The sequence below is a fragment of the Crotalus tigris genome, unplaced genomic scaffold (assembly GCF_016545835.1).
Source record: "Crotalus tigris isolate CLP2741 ecotype Arizona unplaced genomic scaffold, ASM1654583v1 scf7180000018268.1906537, whole genome shotgun sequence".
Lineage (NCBI taxonomy): Eukaryota > Metazoa > Chordata > Lepidosauria > Squamata > Viperidae > Crotalus > Crotalus tigris.
The window spans coordinates 1,238,552-1,251,417 of NW_024096914.1; the positions used below are offsets into that span (position 1 = coordinate 1,238,552).

General features: G+C 37.0%; 1 protein-coding gene across 1 annotated transcript in view; it reads right to left on the reverse strand.

Moving 5' to 3' along the window:
* Positions 1-12,866, reverse strand: part of TUSC3 (tumor suppressor candidate 3) — a 148,498-nt gene that overhangs the window by 89,480 nt on the left and 46,152 nt on the right. The window lies entirely within an intron of this gene.

Consider the following 12,866-nt stretch of genomic DNA (forward strand, 5'->3'; position numbering starts at 1 on the left):
GAGCAGTATGTCAATTCTACAAATGAGCATGGCTGCAGTCATTTTCCTTCTCTTTCTAGTTTGCCACATAGAACGGAGGGAGGGGGTTGCCCAGGTGCTTCGCTAGTCAAAATAATCTTTTGTCCCATGGGAACCAAAGTCATCAGCTGCTCCCTAGACTAGGGACTGGGCACTGCATAAAAAGCACACCAAATAATCATATTGGGGAATGTAGTTGCTTGCATTTACCTTTGTATGGGGAATTGTTACTTGTGTGTCCAGAGTTGGTTTCACTCTTGACTGTGCCGATGTTTTGTAATTAATAAATATGTTCTTTGAGGAATTTGCAAGTCTTTATTCATCTCTGTCTGTTGGAACCATGACATTAAACTCTCCTAAAACTTCATTTTCTCGGGATTCTGGGCCCCAGCTATCCATCTCTTCCCTCTCTCACCAGAGTCCTAGTCCGACCAGACATGGCTTGATTATCTGGGGTATTGGATTTCAAATGTGGGGATAGAGATGGACACTGCCAAAGTAAAAGCAGTGCTAGAATGGCAACCCCCACGCACCCGTAAGCAGCTTGAAAAACTAAAGAAACTTTTTGCAGCTGAACAGTTCTTAAGCACCCTGACCCTGACAATGAATGATTCATCACTCAAGCTGATGCAAATGACATGGCTGTAGGAGCCATTCTCTTACCAAAAAAAAAAAAAAAAAACCCCAAAAAAAAAACCACAGGGGGGGAATTACAATCCTGTGCTTACACTTCCCCCAAATTACCTGACACTGAGAGGAGGTGGTCTGTTTGGGAGAAAGAGGCTTTTGCAGTTCATTGGGTATTGCTAACATGGTGTAATTTCTTGGAAGGGGGGGGGAATACCTTTTGAGATGTGACTGATCACAAAAATCAGTTCCCCCACAAATTATCTCTGAAACAAGTTTGGTGGGCTCAGCACTTCAATTGTTTTAATTTCACTTTAAAATATTTTCCTGGGGGTAAGAATTTTTTTCCTGATGCCTTATCTAGAATGCCCCAGCTTGAGAGCCATCGAGAGGAAGTAATTAACTTCATTATTCCTCTGCCACAATCTACTTCTTAAATAACAACCAGATCGCAAACACAGAGACCCCCTGCCGATCCTGATGATCACTTACTGAAAGAATAAAGGAGAAATTAGAGAATGATGCCTGGTTCAAAGACAACAAATATATTTTAACCCTAAGGGGGGAACTAGCCTAGATGGGCTCTAAATTATATCTCCCAGATGGCTTCAGACTCCAAGCACTTCAGTGGAATCATGACGCTAAGCAGGTGGGTCACTTTGGATTTTTGAAGACATTGCATCTGGTGCAGAAGACATTGCATTCTGGTGGCCAGGAATGAAAAAAAGACATTGAGACACCTGTGCTGCCATGAAGAGATGTCCTTGAAAACCCCCAGGATTGCTGCAACAAGTTGCTGATCCTTCCCAGCTTTGGGAGGAAATAACCATGGATTTTATAGTGGAGTTTCCTGAGAGCAAGGAAACACTGTAATATGGACTATGATTGATCTATTTTCCAAACAAGCACATTTCATCACTTGCTCAGGACTTCCCTTGCCCAGAAGCTAGCCAAGCTGTTTTTGAAACACATACCGGTATATCGACTCCATGGTGCCCCAAAGCAGATTATTTCTGACAGAAGGGTCCAGTGCACTGCAAAGTTCTGGAGGGAGTTCGTTAAACTGATTAGGTTCACCCAGGGGCTTTCATCGGCTTTTCTTCTGAGTACTAATGGATCTGCTGAAAAGGCTAACACAATGGTGGAACAGTACCTCAGATGCTATGTAAATTGACAACAGACTAATTGGACTGATCTCCTGCCTTTCGCAGAGGTAACCTACAACACTGTGCACAATAACACTGGACTCACCCCATTTAAAATAGTAACAGGTCAAGATTTTGTGCCCATGCTGAGTACCCCCAGGAGCCTCCTATTTCCCAGACTTTGGATCAATGGGTGACATCCTTCTAGGGGGTTTGGGTAAATGTAAAGAAAGCATTGACCGAGGCCACCAATGTTTACAAGGTTTTCCCATTATGAAGATCATAAACCCTGTCACAGTAGAACTGAAACTTCTGCAATTGATGGGAAAGATTCACCCTGTGTTTCACTGCGGTCTATTGAAACCTGTATCAGAATCCTGTTTAAGACCTGTCCCAAAGAAGCCACTGGGTCCAGTAGTGGTAGAGGGGGAGACACATTATCAAATAAAATGAATTCTTGATTCTAGATTGTACAAGGGAAGGTTACAGTACCTCGTTCAGTGGAAGGACTACCTCATTTCAGACGCTACATGAGTAAAATGTACCAATGTGAAAGCAGATAGATTAATTAAAAAGTTCTACGATAAACATCCTTATAAGCCTCAAGGAAATGCTTAACCTGTTTTTTCTTTCCCCTACAGGAGACTCTTTTTGAGAGGGGCTGACTGCCAACTCTACAAATGAGCATGGCTGCAGCCATTTTCCTTCTCATTCTAGATGGCCATATAGAACAGAGGAAGGGGGTTGCCCAGGTGCTTTGCTACTAAAAATAATCTTTTGTCCCATGGGAACCAAAGTCATCAGCTGCTCCTGAGACTAGGGACTGGGCATTGTATAAAAAGCCCACCAATTAATCATTTTGGGGAATGTAGTTGCTTGCATAGCTTTTATGGGTGGGACATTTACTTTGTATTGGGGAATTGTTACTTGTGTGTCCAGAGTTGGTTTCACTCTTGACCATCTGATACTTTGTAACTAATAATCATGTTCTTTGAAGAATTTGCAAGCCTCTGAGTTCTGCTTTATTCATCTCTGTCTGTCGGAACGATGACGTTGTAAAGGATTTACTTTCAGATAAATTTTGCATAAGATGCAACATCTGCCCTTTGGAGCACTCTGCTAGATAAGACCATGATGCTGCTGGATTTCTAGAGTGTTTTCCTAGGCAAGGGAATCAGGAGGCTATCATGTGTTGATTGACTGGTATCCTTAAGTTGCCATGTTATGCCATTTTGCTATGGTTATTATTAGTTACTTTTTCTTATTGTTTTTGTTTTGATATTTTAATTCTCTTAACTGTGCACAGTTGCATTTATGAGATTGGAGCCTTCACCAATGGATTTAAATAAATAATGAGTAAATCTTATTTAAAAAACCCCCACCCAATTTTTTAATTGCTTGTTAAGGTAGAAAATTTAGGATTACTTCTTGGAAGTTGCACTCAATTGATAATATTTTTTTCTTTTTTCAATTATTTGTGCTTTTCTTAATCTTCTAAATCCAAAACCAAATTCCCAATGATGTTATTTATAATCATAAAAACTCAAAAGATTTTATTTAAAAAATACTACCATGTTATGAACAAAAAGTCCAATCAAAATGAGATTGTCATTGCAAGAATATTATATGCTCTTCCTTAAGATTCTTGTCATCTGTACTGAATATTTTCAAAGGTTCAATTTATTTGTGAAAAATGCATTTGTGGTCCTATTTAAATTGCAGAATTCAATTGCTTCAGAGAAACATCTAGCTTCTACCAACTAGATTCATAGGAAACTATTTGACTTCAGTTTTTACTCTTCTTTTAATCTTTTGCTACATCCTAAAAGTGTTAAGTCTGGACATTACTATTCTGCACAACTTAGTGACAGCAGTAAAGCTGGATGATTGCAAAAACCTAATCAGGTTGATTATCAGGGAAAAAGAGATCATTAGGAAATACCAGGGCCAAATGCTAGACTGGAAAGTTGGGGGAAAACACATGGAATAACATATGAGGACTTTTAGGAAGGTGGTTAAAACAGAAGAGTTTATTTAACTATAAGGTTAAATCATCACCAGACTTCCCTACAAAAGGAATTTAATACAGTTTTGATAGGAATATAGATTTATGTGCGTGTGTGCACGCATGTGCACATGCAAACCATAAGATGAGCGGCATATAAATTTATTAAAATAAATAAAGCTTAAATCTTACCTATCTCATGATAATTACTGACAAAAGCAAAACCAACCAACCAAAAAAGTATGTAAGGGCTTGTTAAATAATCAGTTTCATGAGATGATTATTAATATAGTTCAAATAACTAGACTTGGTCAACATCTATAAAGCCTCAAAAAGCACAGGTTTTTTTTTTTTTTAATTTGAGGAACCACCTGTTACCTTTAATATCTGCCTGACCAGCTTGAGCTGTCAAGGCTGGTGCACTCCAGGTTCTGTCAATTAAAAATGCCATTTATTAGGACCCTGGAAAAGGACCATCTCTATAGCAGCATCCATCCTCTGGAATGAGGTCCCCCCAAATTCAACTGGACCCTACCCTACTGCTATTTCAAAGAATCTTAAAAATTTGACTTTTCATTTATTTTGAAGATGACAATTGATGCCCTTTTTGTCTTCTCTGTTTCCCTTTGCTTATTTTCTTTGCCATCATTATTCCTTTGTTTTGTGCTGTTTTTGTAGTTTTATTCTCTGTCTCTAAAATGTTTTAACAATTGTAAATCATCCAGCATATAAATTTAATAAATTGTTATTTATTATTACTATCATCATCATCATCATTTCAGCCCATCCATCTACCCACACATAACTAGGATACATATCTCAAAGGCATAAGATTGGAAAATATCTTTTTTCGAAATCCAAGCTTTTTAGATTGTGGCAGTGAAGAAAACTTCTAAAATGGTTAATGCAGTTTCCAGGGCATGCCAAATATTTTCTTGCTGCAAGTTTTGCTTGGGGAGATCTGTCTTCTGTGTACTGCAGCGTAACTATAAAATTTTGGCATAGAAGAATAACTGGCATTCAAATTGATGAGTGCAGTCACTGCTAAGCAAACAAAATGTCACTTGGGGAAAAGGGTGCATTTCCCCATTAGCTCAGTGCACTGATCTCTTCATGAAAGAAAACCAGCATTTTTACACCATGGTTATAAGGGGAAAAATAAGGACTCACTTCCAAGAGGGAACATTCATTAGTAGAAGAAACAAAGAGGGAAAACTCCCCATATTTTTTTGCTATTAGTTGGTGAGCCTAGAGTTATTCCTGTCTTTTAAAATCCTATTTAAGGGGCAAAATTGGACAGCAAAGCATCTAGCTGTGGTGCTGAACTGTCATTAATTAATAAACAGTATTATACAGTAGCATCTTCATTAACAACCTGTAGAGGGCAGTCAACCTGCACTGAATGATACATGCCAAGCTTTAAGTCATTAACTGCAATGCTTAGTTGTGTTAAACAGTGTAACAGAAAAATTCTGAAATTTGAATACAAAAACAAGACAATAAAATCCATTCTCTCCAACTCAATCACTTATATTAAACATGTTGGGTTACATTACTGCAAGACCACAGATAGACAAGTAAAATGTATCATATCTTTATATTAAAGCTCATTCCATTAATTTAGAGTAAGAGGTGAGGTTTTACTTTGCCTTATAAGACCTCTGTCATATGTATTTGTATCCTCAATTGAAACCTAGCAGGTGTTCTAAAAATAAACTTTCAGTGGCTTAAAAAAAACCAAAACTATATCCCTTTCTCTAAAAGTAGATGCTAATCTCAATCTCATATCTATGGATGTCATCTTTAGGAGTGGAGAATCAAGGGTAAGAAACAGGTTTTTTGTTTTGTTTTGTTTTGTTTTTTAAAAACCCACTTGCTTTATATCCTTAATCAGAGGCATTGCAGAAGAGGAAATACAGCAGTGCAAGTTATTCCGCTAAGAGCTCCAATAGAGCAGTATATCTCAAACTTGGCAACTTTAATATGCCTGGATTTCAATACCTAGAATTACCCAGCCAGCTTACACTATTCCATTTCTGCTTTTCTTCACCACCCCCTCCCCACAGCATCCTGCAGCCAATGAGCAGATCCCAATGACTTTTTCTAGCTCTGTAAAGCTTGAAGTGTCCATCAAGATGGAGTAAAAATCATTACTAAAGATGATAAACTGCTCATACATACTTGCAGAGTGAAAAAATGTTGCCCCCATATTTTTATTCCATTTAATACACTTGATGTTCTTTTCAAAACTGGGCTAGCTAAAATAGCTTCAGCCTAACAAAACTGCAAAATAATCTGGCAGCACTCTTCCTGTAAAAGGACTTTTCTCTTAGGTGAGCTTACTGTGTTTAAATGTTTTGAATATATCTGTTGAAAATATACTTTCAACAGAGCAGCAGCAAGTTTACTAAACTGCTGGGGAGAACTTTCCAGAGCATCACTGTCTACACCTCCTGTTCAAGTACAAGAGAAGAAATGGGCTCAAAGGAAACCTGTTCTTCTAGCATATTAAGGATATTAACCCAAAATGGAAGAGAAAGACAGACCAAAAGAAGTCTTAAAGTCACCTTATAAATAATATTTTGTGTAATGTTCAGTGCCTTAATAGACACATGTAAACATAACAATGGAATTTTGCACTCATTCCTAGTAGACTTTCCCCTAAACTGAAGCCTCCAAGATGGATTACAATTTCCACCTAGCACAGCCGCTGAGATTTTGAGAATTGCAATTTCAACATAACTGGAAAGTATCAACTTGGAGAAGATCAGATTCATTAGAACCTAAGTTTGATCAATGGATAAATCAAATTATCAAAAATAGCAAAAATCACTACAGTGGCAGGAGGGGCAATAAGATGAACTGATTCCCTAAATCTTATGTACATATACCTCCAGAGACAGCATGTTTATTAAGCCTATCAACACACCTAAGCATATGTGTGAATACATAGATAGAGAAGCTATATGTAGATGTCTATCCCTAACCAATTTATTCCATTCTAAGAGAAAAAAGACCATGTTAAGGTTAATTATAGTTTTAATGCAGTTTCTTTTAAGAAAATAGAAATAGAATTCTTTATTGGCCAACTGGTGATTGGACACACAAGGAATTTATAAGCTTTCAGTGTACATAAGCAACAAGTGATAAATCATGATTATAATCATAAAATACATTCATCATATATCATAAAGTACAACACTCAGTGATGATCATAGAATACTAAATAAGCAATCGAAATAAGTCATACTAGGATAAATACAACAATTAACATAAATTCTAATATACAAGCAACAAAGTTATAGTCATAAGAAGATAAGGAATAGGTAATAGGAAGGATGAGAAGGATAATAGTAATACAGCCCTATTAGGTAGTTTGAGTATTGTGGTAATTAGTTGTTTAGCTGAGTGATGGCATGGGGGAAAAACTGTCCTTGTGTCTAGTTGTTTTGGCGTGCAATGCTCTATAACATCATTTTAGGGAAGAAGTTGAAACAGTTTGTGTCCAGGAGGCGAGAAGTCTGTAGATATTTCCACAGCCCTCTTTCGGCTAGTGCAGTATACAGATCCTCAAAGGAAGGAAGGAAGGCTGGTAGCAATTGTTTTTTCTGCAGTTCTAACTAACTATCGGTTAAAGTCTGTGTCTGTCTTGTTTGGTTGCAGTGCCAAACCAAACAGTTATAGAGGTGCAAATGACAGACATTATGATATTGATTCCAAAGCAACGGATCTTAAAAATTTATAAAATGCAAAAGAACTAATTTTCATATACTCTTCTAGTGGCTGTAGGTCACATGTTGATGGCCCTCATAGAATACTCAATTATTTGGTTCCCTCTGCAAACAAGTTCTTCACCCACTTGTTTCTGTGCTAAGGGACACACTTATAAGGACACTTGGAGATGAATGAAATCAGAGACTAATGAAAGCATCAAGCAGATGGGAGCAGTCTAATGGCTTGGTTTTTTGCACTTCCTCTTAAATGCTCTAAACTGGAAAAATGGGATATTAGTATCTCTCATGAAAAGGTGTTTTAACTGTAGAAGGCAGTAATTTTTATTCTTTTTACATTTTATTTCGTTACATTTTTAGATATTTAACCAATACTATATTTCCTTTGGGCAATGGCTACACTATAACTAAGTAAGAATCAATATTAACACAATCTTTATTACAGATTATAAATGTAACATCAAGGCTATTAGATGATGATACACAAACCTTTAACAATTATTCATTCTCTGCTCAGGAGAAACATCCACATATAAATCTTAATATAAAGGAACACTGAGAAGAGCACTTCTACCCTGCCACTTTCATATCCCAATCTCACAGAAACAGTTTGAAAAAGATCCATGATCAGTTTACAAATGAAAGACTTAGGAAAAATAGCCACAATAAACGTCCTGCACCCAAACCACTGTAGATTCAGCAGTGGTAACAACTGCATCACATCTACTCAATACAAAAGGGCAAGAGAAAACAGAACAGTAGTCAAGCGCTTGGCACATGTTATCTGGGATATGGAGGAAGAGCTGCAAAGCCATTAAGTAAACAACTCACTTATAGGGCCTGAAGGTCAACAGCCAGGAGCAAGGGTAAAATAAGATCTACACCAAAAGAGAAATGGGCCCACAGTATCTGTATGAATGTATACCTATACAAACATGAGGCTCAGACTGATCTCTACTGCAATGCAGCTACACCAGAAATAAATAAATTCAGCTCTCCAATATTGTAAACATCATGGAAAAACAGAAGCCAAAGTGCTGCCGAATTTTTGCATTGAATCCCCTAAGTAGTACTGAGGATATAACTGAACAGCTGATCTATGTATATTCAGCACAGTTGTCTGCTGACGGGGGGCTTTCCAGATATGCAACTACTTCCACATTTATTTGCTAACATTTATTTGTTAGATTTATATCCTACTTTCCTTCAGGAGCTCAATACAGAGTACCAACGAGTCCATTTTTCCCTTTCCCCCCAATCATGACCTTTTAGGGTATCTTTGGCTAAGAGAGAGAATAATTGCTTAAACCTGGTTCTCTTATGCCAATCCAACACCTTAAGCACCAAATCACACTGCTTAAGGCAGAGATCTTCAAACCTGGCTTGCTGAGGTATTCTAGGAGTTGAAGTCCACAAGTCATAAAAGGGCCAAGTTTGAAGACCCCTGCCTTAAGGAAACCATTGCTGCATTGCAGTTCACAGAAAAGCTTTTCACATATGCAGACCTTGCTACTGCAGATAGGCATGTTATACAGTAGTTCGCAGCATACAACCATTTGTTTAGTGACCTTTCAAGGTTACACAGGCACTGAAAAAAGTGCCATGTTTTTCACACATATGACCACTGCAACATCCCCGTGATCACATGATCAAAATTAGGGTGCTTGGAAACTGGCATGTATTTATGATGGCTGCCATGTTCCTGGGTCATGTGATTACCTCCTGCAACTTTCTGATAAGCAGAGCCAACGGGGAAGCCTGATTCACTTAACAAGTACAGTGATGTACTTAACAACTGTTGCAAGGAAGGTTGTAAAATGGGACAAAATTTACTTAGCAACTATCTTGCTTAGCAAAGGAAATTTTGGAATCAATTGTAGTCGTAAGTCAAGGACTACCTATACTCATAGACAAGTGGCTACTAGTAACATTACCAACATGGCCTTAAAAATAGAAAGGCTGCTCAATATTGCTTGCATGTTGCAATCTGCATCTTGCATAAATGCACTGTCCGAAGGGTCTCATATTCTGCTTGGTAGATCTGAATGGTCCCAGAGACCTCCAAAGTAGTGCCAATACCCTTACACATTATACTGTGCAATGCCATCAAGTCTTACTGAGGCCATCAGGTCTTAGCTTGCAGAAAGGATATTATCTATGCATGTATACTAAAAGCTCATTACTTATCATCCACATTAACTTTTACAAGCAATTGCCTAAATCAGTAGCTGCATGTGGTAAATCTGATGCTGGCCTATGTTCAGGGGATCATAAACATGGTTAAGAGCTTATCCCTAAGATTTTGCATCTTTGCTAAAGTAATGAGAAATAAACAGCTCCACGGGAAATTTGCAGTGAACACAAAGTGGAATGTCTTCTCTATGTTTTACGGAGCTCAGGAGAAGAGATAGGGAAATTCCAGACCTTATGCTGAATCTATGGTCTCAAGATATTGCAGAACTGTAACACCCAACATGGATAATGGTAGGAATGGAAATTGTAGGTCAGTAGCATTAGAAGGGCAAGAGCATTCCCTCCTTCACATAGATTAAAATCAGTAAATATAAGCCTCAAAAGGCCTGATCCCATAAATTCTGGAAAAAAAAAAAAACACATGCAAAGGGACAGCTACTAGAAAGTGTGGTTTGTTTCTTCCTGATAAATAAAACATTTCCCTTCTTACTGGCAGTTGTTCCAAGACTGGACAGGCAGTGGGCAGCAAATCTTGGTTTATTACCTGTGGGATTAAGAATGATTACATTCTCTTCAATGATAACCATCAACAGGGAAGATCAACTTGGCTATAAAGATCTGGATATCAATGTCTTTTAGTAATGACCTTGAATCTTGCTCCTCTACTTTTTCTCCACTTTTTGTGTATTGTCTCCTTTAGTTTGTAAACTCTAATCGTAAGCCCTTGCCTTTCATGATTATTGATGTGAACTTTTATAAGAAATAATAATTTCTCTGAAAAGCAATATAAACTAAATAAAAGAAAAAAGAGGAAAGATTAGAGGACAATGAAAAGGCAGGAAGCATGCTATGAACTGCTGGGAGAGTTGACATTAGACTCTATTACAGTTAAACTAGTAATATACTTTCAGATATCTCACAGTGACAGTTTCTAATTTTACTCATTTACTTGATACAGATACAATCCAACTTTCACTAGTTGTAGCTACAGCTTGAATAGCAGCTTTTTGATGGAGGAGATTGCTTTTCCACTACATTTGCTGAGCAAAATTGATAGTTTCACTTAGCTATCTTCCAGAATAGGAGAGGAAAATCCTTAATTTCCAGGGGCTAATCATCATTAGCTTCCAAATAATCAAGTAAGACTTATGAGGCAGACCTAAGTGATGCACTGACTTATTTCATTAGTGATCAGTGGGATTACTTTAGGTGATCAAAAGATCACCCTCCTTAATTTTTTTCAATAACCTGGATATGGAGGGTGGTGGTGGTGATAACCATATTTAAATGATACCCCAGGCTCTCAAGGTCAGCTATAGCTCAAATCCACATTTTAAAAAACCCAATATGAAGAAATGGGAATCATAGAACCTGACTAATTACAGCAATTAAGCAATGGTATTTACTTTGCATAATTTATTTTTCTCATGCTGGCCTCTGGAGAAGCAAAGATTATTAGCAAGCATTGGTGCCTTGGCCTTCTATTCACTATCATTCTGTTTTCAGAGATTGGCAACACACAATATTTGTCTTCCAAATCATAAGATTTGCAAAATCTTAAAGACAAAAAAAAAAAAAAAAAAAAAAACCACTCAAGAGAAGGCTCTCAATTCATTGGATTCTGCAGTGTATACATAATGGCATGATTATAGAAGATAGAAAGGAAATAGTCAAAACCAATGTTCCCTCTGATTTTTCAGCATCATTCTCCTTTCCTAAAACAAACATATACTGTTATGCTTTTCATTCCAACAGGTATCAGTGTATTCTCCAGCAGAGATTCTCTAGACAATAGGTTTTTTTTATACCAGCAATTAATACTAAAACATGAACATCATTTTAAAAACTGAAAATATTCTTCACACTTTTAATACTTCAAATTCAAAGCATGAATATACAATATAGTGAAACAATGATATTCTACAAAAAAATCACAGATTTTAAATCTCTGAGTATATCTAACCACTTCAAAGCAATTCTAACAAAAAACATAAGTCATTAAAATGTCTGTGTTCCTAATTTAATTACTGTAAAACAGTAAATAGGCAATACTTTTTAAGTTTTTCAGCAAACTTCATACATGACCAGAATTTATCTTCTATCTATACATATTTGAAATTCCCAACTTTTAATTGCTTAATTGCTTAAATATTAACTTTCTGTTATTATTTTCAGGTAGAGCAATGCCAACTTCATTTAATTCATATTTTTTCCTGCAGCATTTTAAATGTTTTGAACTAGAAGCAATGAGTTAATTGTTTCTTTTTTTAGATGTCCAGCCACATTCTTGTGAAATGATGAGCTTGCAGTCCTAATATTTATTTAGAGATGGATTTAAGTTAAATTAATGGGATATATTCACAACCTATGTCATGTGAAAGATGAATCTTAAGCCCTCTTCTTCCCCACCCCTGCAGTAAATGGGATCCTTTTAGGAAATGACAATATTTATGCAGTATAAAATCCCATGAACAAAAAGATTTACACTAAGATTAGCATAATGGAATGTGTTACTAGCTCTTTCATGTAATAATCAGGCTAGTAAGCATTTAAAGCTGCTCTGATCATTCCTGAACTTCACCCTCCTGAGGATAAAGCAGTTTCTTGGCAACAAACAATAAGCCCCTTTACTGTTTGCCAAACCAATTCTGTCATGCCAACCTGTCACTCAAAAAAGGCACTACAGGAGCCTGTTCAGAGATTATTTCCTGGAAAAAGAAAACGGAAGGTGAACACAATGAGGAACTATATGGACATATAAATGCCCAGAAAAGCCCAACAGAGCTCAGCATGTAACAAATTCTGGCAATCATTTCCTGCCCAAACATGTCTTAAAGCAGGCCTGGGTACTGCCAAAACTCCACGTGTGAGCTTATATGTACCTTTAGCAATTCCCATAGTGTGCAACAACTCATGAATATGTCTGCTCTCTTCAGCATGCTGCAGAGAACGCAGGATGCATCAAGTGCTTCTGCAGTTGCACAGACTAAAACCTTTCCCCCCCAACAATGAATTTCACCTTTCCAGCCCAGCAACAAGAACACTCAAATCTAATTCAAACTATGAGATTCAGAAACTTAACTAGGTAATTAAAATAATTAAAATACACAAATAAATTTGGTGATATATCTTAATCATGTTTCCCTT